General features: G+C 29.7%; 2 long non-coding RNA genes across 2 annotated transcripts; both read right to left on the reverse strand.

The window, feature by feature from the left end:
• Positions 1–306: 306 nt before the first annotated feature.
• Positions 307–4,363, reverse strand: LOC143196204 (uncharacterized). Its single transcript, XR_013005689.1, has 3 exons — positions 3,981–4,363; positions 2,743–2,911; positions 307–458 (listed from the first exon to the last, which is right to left on the reverse strand). It is a non-coding gene; the product is annotated as an uncharacterized LOC143196204 (long non-coding RNA).
• Positions 4,364–7,297: 2,934 nt separating this feature from the next.
• Positions 7,298–7,667, reverse strand: LOC143196214 (uncharacterized). Its single transcript, XR_013005699.1, has 2 exons — positions 7,528–7,667; positions 7,298–7,472 (listed from the first exon to the last, which is right to left on the reverse strand). It is a non-coding gene; the product is annotated as an uncharacterized LOC143196214 (long non-coding RNA).
• Between the last annotated feature and the right edge of the window lie 5,322 nt (positions 7,668–12,989).

Consider the following 12,989-nt stretch of genomic DNA (forward strand, 5'->3'; position numbering starts at 1 on the left):
AGTAAAAGCGTGAATGTCACAGGATTCCAACAACTTTCCAATCACACCAGGATGATTTTTTAAATTGTTTTTCTCTGCTCACCAATTGGTAAGCTTAATAACGTGGATAGTGGTTCAATAAGTCATTTTCGACCTCATTTTAAACAGTAAGTCAAATCTAAGTTAGCTTAAATTAACAAAAGCTGGACTCCTAGATTGCTAACATCTTAGATATATTAAAAATACTTTTAGGACCTTATGAGGGGTCGACGATAGCGCATTATTCGGTAGATCAAATTGTCATGGTATAAAATAATACTTAAAACATCCTTATTAATATATTTAATTAAAAATAAAAACTTTCAATTAAACAAAGCCCTATTTTTATTTACATTTTTATCAGTTTAATTCAGTCTAAACTGCTAGCGTCTAAAAGTTGGTGATGACAGGTTTGACGCCACCATAGCCGGAGGAAGGTCCTGAAAATTAAGGAAACCATATTAAATACTATTTAATCCAAAACTGTTAAATGAATATACAAATTGGCAAATTCGTGTCAACTTCTTAACTTTATTTGATGCACTGAACTCAGATCTTCAATCCTTGTATCAAGAATTGTTCTAGTTTTACAGTTCTAGCATGGTGACAATACTACGCTTTTATAACTGCTGTTAGCTGACGACATTGCGTCACACATCATTTAAAACTTGTTTTTGTTCTGTGATTGTGCTTCAGAATGCGTGAAAATGCAAAGACAAAATTACAAAGTCTATTCAAAGTGTTTTTGTTAAGTTTGTGGAGGTCGTATGCTCGATAAACGTGGAAAAATCAAGACAAATGCGCTCAAAGATGCGTATTTTCAGTACTTGGGATTTGTTGTTGTAAACAATGAGAATTCATGGGTACCAACATTATAACGCGTGAAGAACAAAGCTGTGCAGGTGAGAATGTATACTTTTCATTTTCTGTTCAAATGTTATGGAGAGAACAGGAATATTATATAGAAAATTGCTACTTTTACTTTATTGTTCAAAACTTTCTCCTTAAACACCAGTCACCGGATTACAAGTATGTAATTGGTAATTTGAATTGGCAATTGGAACTCGAATGGGTTTAAACATTTATTTTGTCAAATCATATCTGATTTTTTCTCACAAAACTTAACAAAGCCACATGAGCGACGAGTTAGGAGAATGATTACACCAAGATATAGCGCAATGAGCTGTCATTGTTCGACCCTAATGTTTGAAACGGATCACAAGAAGCATAAAGGACTTTTTTCAACCTCTGTGCATTTCTCATTTATAGTTTTTAATTCAATAAATATCCGTTAATGATTAAAAACAGTAAATTGATGCATTATTATTCGAAAACTAGAAACTAGAAACAATTAAAAAATTTGGCTCTTCAGGTCCAAAACCATGTATACTTGTGATATTAAAGCTTATTAACTCGACTTTGTCTAGTAGCTCTTAAAATAAATATAAAGATGTAATATTAGACTATATATATATTAAACTAAAATAATAATAAACACGTTTTTAAAAATGTACAATTACGTTGTACTTTTGCATTTCAATAATTTTATTTTAAAATTTGCTTAGAAACGCTATCTATTTCATGTTCATTTCATCTATTTCATATGTTCATTAACATCTTTAATGGCAAATAATATAATTATTAGTTAGAATTGTTAGTAGCAAAGAAGAATATTAAATAAGAAGAATATTAATAAAGTTAGAAATGGTTTTTTTGGAATGATATAACTTGAAACTATAACTTAGTCGCATGATTCAAGTAATGTGACAAAATAACCTGAATTAGACAATATTAGAGGTATTAGTACGAGGAATGAATTAGTTATACACTCGAACAGGAATAGGAATGAAAGTTAGATTAATTAAACATATTTTCCTCATTTGCTATTATTTTTCATATTTTTGGCAATATTGTGTTAATAGAACTCTGTCAGTTTTCTCGCTATATATTCGGTTGCCTATTATCGTACTTGTTCAGCAATTTGGGAGCGTATATAGGTCAAACCAGGCAAAATCGATCTGTTTGGTAGTTAAGCGAGTTATGTAATATAACTTTATTCGATTAACGTGTAGTTGACTTATTCAACAGTGGTAGTTTGTTAGTTTCTAGCCATTCTTTACATAGTTGCACATTAATTTTTCATCACCAGTAACACTTTTTCTTCAAACTTATGAACAAAGAAACAAAATTCATAGAACAAAGTTGTTCATCAGCGAAAACGTCAATTCCCAACACATTTGCAAGTTGTAGATAACTGCAAGTTACTAAACCAAACTAAACCCATCGACTGGGATATGATGGTGTAGCATCACCACCACTGGCTTCCATGCGTGTCTGATGGTTTTTATCAAACAGAAAACAGAATAAATGTAACATAATATTGGAGGATAAAGAACATTAATATTAAAATCGCGACTAATGGATGATATTGATTACTCCTTCTAATATTGTATGACCTATTTAATACTGTGGCAATTGTGGCAGGAATTTGGCTACAAAATGGAAAAATAAGGACGCTACGGTAGAGAAAAATGAAATTACCACAAATGGCAGGAAGGATGTGACAATTCTTAAACGATATCTCAGATTGTAACATAAAAGATAGTATATTACCTCACCCAACTTTAACCTAATTTAAAGGTTATATATTTTACTGTATTGATACCGATAATGTGTTTGTTAATACTGAATATATTTTTTTAAATATTAGATAATATAACAAACCTAAATGAGTGTTAGGGGCTGGTCCTAAATGGCTGCTTCCAGCCCTTGGTGGTCCGGCATGAGAACTGCCAGCTGTTGGTGGTCCAGCATGAGAACTGCCATATCCTTGTGGGACTGGACTAGAGAGAACACTACCAAATAATCCCAGAATAACAAACAATACAGAAACCTAAAAATAAATAAACACATAGATGTATTAATTAACAAATATATATAAAAAACAAACATTCCTTGTTCACAAAAACAAAATATTTGTTTAATTTATTACATTAGTCCACATATTATAATTAAGATTAAGTAGTAGATATTTAGATTAAGAGCTTTAAAAAATAACTTTAAACCTTTAATAACATGTAATAATATGCAAGAATATTTTATAAAACTTTTGTTATTATTTTCGGAGTTTATAATAGTGATTTTTGTATTTTTCTTGTTCTGTTGCTTTTAAAGAAGCTAGAACAATTCCTTTAACTGAAATAATTTAAACGAGAAAATGTTAATTTTGAAGTAGAAGTATTAAGTACCACGTAATAGGTACAGAATTACTATTTAAAAAAAATTTGGAAATGAATTAAAAAGGACAAGGACAAAAATTATATGGTGAGAGAAGAAATCAGTTTCTTCCATCAAGTTAATGCATTGCAGTTTTAAAGAATAATACCATGGAATAGAAATTCGAATTATTTCAGGATATCTAGGATTTGTGCTCTGCTGGCTATTTTTGATTTCTAAATTTAATAAAGAGAAGGTCATTTGAAATTTTACTTCTAAAATCGTCTAAAATTACTAAAACGCTAGAAAAAGTACTTTGTCATAAACAAAATAGGAGATGAAACTGTTCGAGGACGAGTTTTTATTTGTATTTATGTAAATGTAAACAAGCAGAATAAGCAAATTGAGAGTGAGAATGGTCCTCAAGAAATTCACCAAGTGTTCTCATATTTCTCTAAAAATGAAGTTAATAGAATTTTGTCTTTAGAGGGTTATTTACAAGATTTAAGTACTGTAACATTATTTAATGTTAATTATTAAAAAATAATTTTAGTTTGTTTCTAGGCTCTGTATTATTTAACAAAATATAAAGTAATACATAAAATTAAATAATGTATATCATATTATATATATATTTTTATTCAAGTTTATATAAATAATATATAAACACATATATAATATATAAATAAAATATACAAAATTTTACGAGAACTACAGTTCATAAATCTTTAAAATATTAAACTTACGATTATTTTGTAGACTGTAGCCATTTTACAATCACTCTGTACCAGTATACCAATCGAAATATTAATAACTATATGATAGACAACGATTTTTGTATGTTCTTTTTTATGGCACAGTAAATATTCGACTATTAACAGTACTAGATTACTCCGGCATTACATAAGCGTAGTCAAATATAATTAATTTTTCGTCAATATTTTTTAGATTAAAGAAAATTATCAAAAATATTTTGTTAACGTTCTTACTCTACTATTAATTAACACATGTTTTTTCAATTATTATTTTTTTGGAATCTACAACGAATTACAATGTAATATTGTTTTTTATTATGTTTGGTTGTGAACACTGTAATGGTTACTTTATAACTTCACAATGTTTGCGTTGTTGTTTCGCAGTCGAATATGGTCATATAGCATTTATATGTTAATTGTTGCTAATATTGCGAAAGTGTTTAGAAGATACTGAATTAACATATTTATTAACATATAATTGTTTACATATAGATGATCAAGGATTATCATGATTGTTTTCATAGATCAAGGTGTGTGTTATTACTTGGGCATTCAATAAGTTCGCTAATGTGGAAAACAAATTTTCGGAAACGGAAATGAGAAATAGATTTATTATTTGTAAAAATAACTTTCTCCAATGCTCCTGTAACTTATAAATTCAGGGGGCTTGTGAAACATTCTTCTGCTGTAGTTATTACCTCTTCTTTTACTGTAAATCGCTTCATATGAAAAAATTTTTTGACGTTCTGGAAAAGTGGGAAGCTACATTGAGGTAAATTTTGAGAAAATGCGAAATGTTGAGGCAATTCACTAATTTTGTTTTTGATTGTTTGTTTTTAATGTGTAAGCAGGTGAGTGGTGTTGATGGAAAATTATGTTTTCTTCTAAAAATTTGGTATTTTTTGCGAATTTCTTGACATATTAATATTTTTTGACACATTTTTAAACACAAGTTCACTTGGATGTTAAAAATTTTAGTTAATACTAGTTCTTAGCCTCAAGTAGTTTTCATTCAAGATCACGACTGCAGGCTAAGGTTCATTTATAGTAAGTGAACCTTTAATAGCTGTCAAAATAACAAGACTCAAATGAAAATTCGAGAAACTGTTGAAAAGCATGCTATGATGTTGAATTAGTTTTTCACTATGTCGCCAATTAATTGGTTTATATTATAGAATATTATAGAATGACTAGTCTGGTACTAAGTATAAAATCTAATTAAATTTTCTACAAGAAGTATGTTATTGAATTCCATCTCATTAAGCCATATCTCTACTTTTATAACTCTATTACTTCATATTTCCATTAGGTTTAACAGTTATTATATTTTAGCCAAATAAATGCAATACTTTCAGTGTCAAAATGGGAATATTTTTATCTCCAATCTTTAAGATGAATTTATTTAACAAACTTTATCAGATGTTTTATAGTGAGGGAATTATAGTTATACCAGAAAAAGGGAAAAAGACCGTTGATCAAAACGACACATATATTACTGATCAGTGTTGGAAATTTATATGAATAAAATTGATTTGAAAATTAATGAAAAAATAGCTTTTTTTCCAACCCATTATTTATGAGAATGCTTGTCTCTCCATTGTTGTTCAAATTTTGGTTGAATTTATAATGATTTATATTGTTATTTCATAATATAAAAAAAAAGAAATTTTATTATGAGCCTTTATTTGTTAGGTGGTTTTTTATTCCATTGTAAATAATATATGTTCAAAGATGTTGGAGAAATTTCAGTTTGTTTTTTAATTAAAGGATTTTGGATAAAGATTTTACGATATTGTTAATAACATATATTGGTGAAGTAGTAAAGTTCAAAGAAAAAACAGAATCAGCACGAAATAAACCTTCACATAGGTTACACTAGATTAAACAGATTAGTTTTCATTCAGAAATGGGTCATAGTAGTTTTCGAACATGGCAAAGCTTAGATACAATGAGATTTTAATTATTTTTTTTAATTAAATAAGAAAATCCACCAGCAGCAATAAAGCACCAGCAAAAATATAAGTTTTTGCTACTATAAATTTTTTTAAATCACATCTCCTGATATGTGTTAAATGGTCTGAAAGAAGCAATTATATTTTTATTGATGGCACTCTCTACGGTTTTTATTTTGCTGGTACACTTGTTCACTTTGTTGTCTTCATAATATCCTTTCTCATTCCCATCTACAACCACTACATCTCTACGAAAGTTGTGAAACAATAAAAACTATAGTAAAATTTTCAATAAAGTCTTTTAATTAAAATGAAATGATCAATAATCTTTAATTAATATAAAGACAGTTCCAATGAATACATTAAAATATTTTTGATTTTATCTACTTTATCTTATTAATATTAATATAAATTCTATATGAAATTAATTCAATTCAATAGATAAATAAAGTATAATGAGTATTAATATTTACAGTAGAATTCCATTGTTTATTTAGATTTTTATCCTTTTTGATAACAAAGCACATATTACTATGTTTGTTTAGTAGTTGTTTTTTTCTCTACATGTAAATCGTTTTACTCGTCTAACACGCTTGATGATCGATGGCTAGAGTTTATCACCGAAAGGTTATCTAAACAATAGCCATGGTTCCATGAAACTTTTTATTTATTTAAACATATTAGCATCGTTTAATAACCGCCTAAAATTTCTCAAATGCGTATAATCTTTTTAAACTTGTTTCTTCGATTTTTTTTCATTTTACCTGCTTTCGAAGGTCAATGTTAAAAGATCTAATGAATGATATCTAACATAAAGATTTCTATCTTTAATTTTATTCACATTTATAGGTCTCAAGTTTAAGTTATTTAAGATTCTGTGTTATAATTACATTTAATTTAATACCACTCAAGATAGTTGTTGTATTAGTTAAGTAATTTGCTTTAAGAGAATTTCCTTTTGAAAGATCGTTTTGGAATAGCAAGAAATGATTTAGTGGAGATGATATGACGGGTGCAACGTGCCATCAAGGTTCAAATCCGGTTCATAACGCAAATTAAAGTGGTTTGTGTGATCACGTACCTGTGTGTCTACTTATTAAGTTCTTGCAGTAGTTTTTTCGATTGGAAGGTTTAACGACCAATGCGGATGAAGATAAAAGCAAGCGATTTAAAGAAAATTAATCGTTATTATAGCAATTATAGTAGGCTGTTCGATAAGTTTATGGAACACCATTTATTCGCCAATAGTTTTAAATTAACATATACCCTGACATATGAGATTTTACGTAATTTAGTTTATTTTAGCTTGGATATATAACATCATTTTAATATAAATAAAATAATGAAACAGCAATGTTATAAAACATAATTTATTCTAACGTTACAGTACATCTAATGCATATATTATCGAAGGACTTAAACTACATTTCATTAAACAACCACAATAATTTGTAGGTTAGAGTTATTTTATTCTATTTACATTGAGCTCTTTTCTAAACCACCTATGATATCCCCTGGACGCTTAATCTATCTAATTAATAATTGTACATCGAAGTAATGTATTTTATTTTCATTAGAGAACATACTTATCTATTTATGTTTAGTTCTTGTTTCCGTTGTTGGTTTGTTTCCTTGTCAAATCATCTTTATATTACTGTATTTCTCCTTGGATTCTTCTGTTATTACCTGTGCACATTTTTCTTGATGAAATTTGATTTAATTACTGTATTCTCCCTAATGGACTAATGTCTGAAAAACACTCAGTAAAAAAGTAATCATTGCCTTCTCTTGTGTGTCTGATAGAGTTCATGTAAACCGAAGGGTGTTGTTTTACACAATATATTGCTTTCAACAAATAATTCTTTGCCACATCCCATAACAATTCAGTTTGATCAAATAAGCAGTGATACGTTGACGAATACGTTGCACTATGTGGCCATATTATTCAGTCATCTGATCTACTGTGTATCTTTTTTCTAAACTATTTCTAATGAAGTAAATTTTATACAACACAATTAATCTCAATTATATTTACCAAGTGACAATTTTAAATATTTCAGTCTTTAACATGGTATCCTCTAAACTCCTCTAAAAGCTTCTAGAATGAAGGATAAAATATCTGCAATGAATTATTAAAAAATATTATGATTTACAAAGCCCAATCAAATGTTATTCTAACTTTTATCATTTTCCATCAAGTTTTGTTTTCTTTATACTCATTTTATTAGCATCTTACCAAGAGCAGCCTAATGTTCTATTTTGAAATACCTATGTCTGTACGCAAGTGGTAACTTATATCCCTCAAAGAGCTGCATGTCCCTAAGTTTTCTATAGACACTTTCTATAATAAAAGTTATCTCTGAAATAATTGTATTAAATTATTTTTATATTAAAAAAACTACTCATCGTTTCCATAATTCCATAACTTTAATCTTGATTGGATTATTATTTTTTTTAGTATTTTCTTTTTGCTGAATCCAAAATTATATTATCTCGCTTTAATTTGATTTTTAGTGACCATACTAATATTCTATATACTTCAAGTTCAGTTCAAGTTCAACAAATTGTTACAATTTTTCGACATTTTCAACCGGAATATTCAAAAATATTAAAGTTTTTGAATAATATTGGTTTTATTTTATAATTTGTTTAATTTTTAATTTATAATTTGAAATTTATCAAAACAACCACAGCGCCAAACCGACGTTTGACAACCGAACGACAACTACTTCAGGCTGTTTCGGTTACATGTTAGAACTTTTCTGAGAGCATTGTGTCTCTTTTTAACTAGAAGAAAATGAGAAGGAAAATATTGACCGGCACTAAAACGAATTTACAAACTGCAGTAGGCAATACATCATACATCTTGATAACGTAAGATTACGTAAGTATGTATTTGTGGCTGCTCAAACCGTATTTGATATCTGTTTTTATCACTCACAATTTTTCACTAAAAATTGGGATGATTCGGAGAGTGCAAAGATTCTTGCTTAGCTTTTTGTCCGATGTAAATTTTTTTACTCTCTGTTATACTTTACACCATAATTAATCACTCATAAGGTTGATGATTTATCGTCCCTAGTATCTCCATTCGACTCCTTTTTGTCCTGATGAAAATATTCCATGTACTGTTCCCACACATTATCTAAGTTTCTCAGGAGAAGTTTTATAAAGGTTGTGCTTTGGCGCTCATCAGACAACCAACAGTTTTGAACTTGTATTAGTTAATTTCTAGTTCATGATTATCTGATCTTAGTCATTAAACATCAGGCCCAACAAAAATATCTTTTTTACGTTCTGGTTCGGATAAATTTATAAATTTACGATCTAATATAAGTTAAATATCATATTTGGGTAAAACACAACAAATTTGAATAACTATGCCAAGCAAATTTATTTTATATTATATATTCGGTTCCAAACTGTGGAAGATAACCATAGATACAATAAATTAGGTCATGGGTCAAACCTGATTGCATTGCCTGTAAAAATTGATGTTTATATTTTGAATTAAAACGTCGATATTAGTATGTCGTTAACATATAGAAATCTAAAACTTTGATTCTTTATAATTGAGTTTCTCTATATATAACGAATATTGTGTATATTGGAAAAATGTATTTATTAAAAATGTTGGCCATTTGATTCTATACATGTTGCCCATCTTTCATGCAATTCTTGGATCCCATCCCAAAAAAAACTGTTTTTCCCTTGAGCAAAACCATTTATACAGCCATTTCCTAACTTCATCGAAATGAGCGAAGTGCTGATCTGTAAGCACGTGTCTCATTGATATAAAATGTTGATAGTCGGACGGGGCAAGACCTGCTGAGTACGGCGGGTGCAATAATATGTCCCATCCAAGCGATTTCAGCGCTTGCTTGACCGATTTTGCTATATGAGATGGCTCGTTATAGTGTTGTAAAATCACTTTACCGTGTCTCCGGGCACATTCTGGGCGTTTTTCGATCAATGCATGGTTCAAATTGATCATTTGTTATCGGTAACGATCACTATTAAGTGTTTCACCAAGTTTCAACAGTTTCTAATACACCACGCCATTCTGGTCCCACCAAACACAAAGCATTGTCTTGCGAACAAAACGATTTGGCCTTGGAGTGTATAGGCCGGCTTCGCCACTTCCTATTGAATAATTATAGAAATTTGAAGGTATTTCTGTTATATTTAGATGTTAATAACGTGGATTACTTTTTCATTCTAGTTACATTTCATTAGTTCTATTTATTCGCCAATAAACCAAGTGGAATTTCCAGATATGCAATAGCAAAAAATTATTTATAGTTGCCAAAAATTGCTTTTCTTCTTAGGATAATTTCACTCAATTCCAATACTCTTACGAGTATTTCAACAGTCTTTCAATTTTCTAGATATTCCTATCCCCGTAGTATTTTTTGATGCAATACAAAATACTCCTCTAGATGTCTTACCTTCTCATTTATTAAAAAAACATTTAGGAAAAATAGGAGTATATTTGTTGTCCTTGAAAGATTAATTATATAGAGAAGCATCAAAATGAATTTTGGGAATTGACACAATTATCACACACAAATATACATTGAAGTAATAGTGATTAATTCTTAACAACATGACCTTATTTTTAAAAATATTAACTACAAGCATCCAAAAAGATGATAACACGAAATTCCATAATATTATTCGTAACTATGTACAAAATAAACAATAGAGAGTGCGGACTTTTTATAGGGAGTCTCAACATTAACGTATTAATGAATATTTATACGTGAAAATTTGAATACATTCGATTATAATGACTATATGCGATTTTTTACGTCATATATTCTTAATATAATTGCTTATTTATGCGAAGAACAACTTTATAGGGCATCCTAGTAATTTCCGGGATTTTGCTCTAGAGCATATTTTAATTTTTGTCCCATTAATTCAGTTTGATACTGCTTAATTTATTCTTAAACATCTATCTTATTCAAATGATCGTTAGTATTCTGAAATTAATTTTCATTACCTGAGATAACAGGTTAATTGAAAAGTCCCCGGCCTACAATACTAAAACACATTTTTTTGGAAAAATTAGTTTTTTTAATCAACATAATTCCCTGCAAGGGTGATACACTGATTATAGCGACCCTCCAACATTTCGATACCATTTTTGTGGTACGATTTGTTTCTTGCTTCAAAATTGGCCTCAGTTTCGTCGATCACCTCTTCATTCGACGACAATTTCTTCCCGGCGAGCATTCTTTTGAGATCTGAGAATAGAATAGAAGCTGGGGGCCAGATCTGGAGAACACGGTGGATGAGGAAGCAATTGGAAGCCCAATTTATGGATTTTTGCCATGGTTTTCACTGACTTGTGACACGGCGCATTGTCTTGGTGAGGCAGCACTTTGTTTTTCTTCAAATGCGGCCGTTTTTCGACGGTAGAGGCGCCATAATCTTTCCAGCCGAGTGTTGAGTTTTCCCACGCATTGGAGCGGGTTCATCATGTGCAGTCCACTCGAATGACTGTCGATTGGGTTTTGGAGTGAAATGATGAAGCCAAGTGTCATCCACTGTCACATATCGATGCAAAAATTCATGCTTATTACGCTTGATCATCTTCAAATACGGCCCCGAATCATCAAGTCGTCATTGTTTTTAGTCAAAAGTGAGCTCGCGCGGCACCCACTTTTAGATTTCTCATACCTAAATATTCAATTTACGGTCATTCGAAATCCTTTTGTGGATTTCTTAAATGTTTTCGTCGGGAACGGCCACTTTTGGGCGTCCACTGCGTTCACCGTCTTCGGTGTGCTCATTTGACCACGTCTAAAGTTAGCATACCAATCGTTGATGGTTGATTTTCCTAGGGCGTTGTCCGGAAACTCGGCATCAAGCCAAGTTTTTACTTCAACTGTATTTCTTACCTTCATAAAGCAATATTTTATCAACACGCAAAGTTCCTTTTTATCAATTTTTTTCACAATGACAAAAGTTGCTTCAAAATGCTATAATTCACAAACTAATGATCCCACAGCTGTTAAATTTATACACGCATCTTTTGAGGGTCAGAGCTAACTAAAAAATATAGGGATGTAATTCTAGTAGCGCCATCTATGTGTCAGGCCGGGAACCTTTCAATTGACCTGTTATATCGCAATTGCATAATTTCTATATATGCAACTCACCATTTAAAAGAAACAATAAATATGATGATGTTTTAGTAATAAAGTGGTAACATAAATTTAATATATATGAATATTGGTTATGCATTCAATAATTATGATTAGTTGTGCTGATATATGGAAGGGATTTGTGATTGATTTTTGATACAAATATAGATAGATAGGTACGTTGAATTAGGGGGATGGGGGCGTTAATTATATAAATATATTTTTTAATAATAAATTTACAATTTATTTTTTAGTGCAATAGTTTATATATATATATTAGTTTTAATTGTGTGATAACAGGATATTAATCAAAACATTTTCTACTTATATGTATTTGAATTATATATAATAAACTTTGTTTCATTTGTGAGAAATGATCTGATATACTGTATAATAGGATCAACGTTTTGCTTCTTTTTTTAAATTTCTCTAAAATTATAATTAACTAACAAACATGATGTTAGCATTATTTTAGCTAGTTAGCAGCTAACTTTAGTGAATCATTGAATTGTTTTATGTTAAAACATAATTAATTTGTAGATTTTCGTCAGTTTTGACCTTGGAAAGTTTGTAAATCCAAAAGCCTATTTATATATTAGGAAAAAATATACGCATTAGATATCCCAAGAATTCGGGTGAGTCATTTTAAGGCTATTACATAATTTTATTGTCGACTTTTTCCTAATTTATCTATCTTGATATAAATTACGACTGAACGCAATTTTTTTACCACTTTTGTGACATTCCATTCCGTAATTTTTTAAGAATAGAAAGCATTCAAATTTTGTTAAGATAATACGATAAATGTATAGTAAAGGCTCAGATCTAATTTCGAATGAATCCTGTTCAGTAGAAATTGAGATATCATGTCAAGTTTCTGGATGCCGCGGTTTCTG

This window comes from Rhynchophorus ferrugineus, unplaced genomic scaffold, assembly GCF_030347505.1.
Source record: "Rhynchophorus ferrugineus isolate W39M unplaced genomic scaffold, kcgeb_rfMv2 rfM4, whole genome shotgun sequence".
Lineage (NCBI taxonomy): Eukaryota > Metazoa > Arthropoda > Insecta > Coleoptera > Curculionidae > Rhynchophorus > Rhynchophorus ferrugineus.